This window comes from Elephantulus edwardii, unplaced genomic scaffold, assembly GCF_000299155.1.
Source record: "Elephantulus edwardii isolate Elephantulus edwardi_28Jun2011 unplaced genomic scaffold, EleEdw1.0 scaffold00168, whole genome shotgun sequence".
NCBI lineage: Eukaryota > Metazoa > Chordata > Mammalia > Macroscelidea > Macroscelididae > Elephantulus > Elephantulus edwardii.
This window is the reverse complement of record NW_006399918.1, coordinates 5,821,195-5,822,979: the sequence shown is the minus strand read 5'-3', so window position 1 is coordinate 5,822,979 and position 1,785 is coordinate 5,821,195.

The following is a 1,785-nucleotide window of genomic DNA, read 5'->3' as shown; positions in this document are numbered from 1 at the left end:
AGGCAACATAATGATACATATAGAAAAGATCTAAACAGTCAATGGTTTCATCTTAGTTGGATCCACAATGAATTCCCCTGGTACCAATAGTCAGGAAGGAAATAAGGAGAAGTATTGCATTAGGCAAGTCTGCTGTCAGGATCTCTTCAAAACACTGAGAAGCAGCAATGTCAGTTTGAAGATTAAGATGTGTCTGATTCACCTGTTACTTATCTAAAAGCTGGACAATAAATAAGGATGACAGAAGAAGAATTGATACCTTAGAGTTGTGGTGTTGGAGAATAATGCTGAATATTCCATGGATTGTCAAAAGAACAAACAAATATGTCTTGGAAAAGGTGCAACCAGAATACTCTTTGGAGGCAAAGATGGCAATGCTTTGTCTCTCACAGTTTGGACGTGTTGTTAGGGAGACAGTTGCTGAAGAGGTAAAGGGGTTCTCTTTGAGTAAAAACTAGAAAGTTCCAACTTGGGTGTAAGACATTGATAGAAGGCCTTCACAAAAAGACACTGGGCAAGTGCAAGTAAATGGAACAGAGGTTTATTAGGTGTTCATAACAAACTACGAATGGGTCAGGAAAATACTGACCCCGTTCCTATCTTTCACAAGAGTTTATATATATTCTCTCCAGTGGGGAATTGGGCTAGCATAGCTTTTGATCAGTTTATGGCAGTGCATAGCTTTCTGATCAATTTATGGTGGTTTTTGACTGGTCTATTCTTTGGCTACTTTTTTTTATGGATGAGTCTGATTCTATGTTTTATTGCCACTGTCAGGTCACCCAGAACCTAGTTCTTGGTTGGGTGATTTTATCAACTTTTTTTTTTTTTTTTTTGCCATTCCCTGTCACTAGCCCAGAACAGTTCCTGGTTGTCAGGAATGCCTTTTCTTTGCAGTTCCCTGTTGGTATTGGTGGACACATAGGGTTCTTTTCGTAGTCACTTGCCAACAAGACAGATGGATTGCAATAAAGCACTGTATTGAAGATCTGAGAGAGCTGAGAGAATCCTCTCAAAACTGCCTTCTCATCTTGAGGAAGGAACATTCTCCCTCTTTTAGGGAGAATTCATAAGGGAGATGCAGAGACTCCTAGACCTGCATTAAATGCTCTTATCTGGAAGCGAGGAGGGGGTAAATGGAAACTGCAACTTTGTAAGTTTCTTACCAAACTATCTGAAAACAGTCCCCATAGGACATGCCTGAATAATTCACAACACTCCTCCCCTGTCCCAGCAACTGTAAAAAGTTGACATCAGTTTCCCGCCACATTTAAACTCACCAATGAGGAAGTCTTTATCTGTTTCCATTTAAAAAACCAAATCCAGAACAGCTCAAGGAGCTTCAGCTATTTGGAGCACCTGTCCTTGCTAATTGCTCCACTGGCTTATCAAATAAAAGCCTTTCCTCCAAATTAAGGTAGTTGGGTGATGTTCCTTCTCTCCCCTGAATCTTGACTTTCTGCAACCATCTAAAGATGGTTACTGGTTTTTATATTAGGGTTAAGTATCTACTTAACATATCACTATCACTAGCTCAAAGTTACAGAGTTCTTACATTAAAAAGAACAGTTTAGATCCGGTTCTCCCACCGCCCCCGCCGCGGGTTCCAGCCGCACGGCGGCTGGCAGAGAGGCAGTGCCAGAGCAACCCAGCTTCGCGAAGGCTCTGTGCGCGCCGCGGCCCACAGGCACCCGGCTCGGCAGGAGCCCTCCCTGCCTCCAACATGCGCAAGAGGAAGGTCAGCACGACCGAGGGTGCGGTGAAGGAGGAGCCCAAGAAGAGATC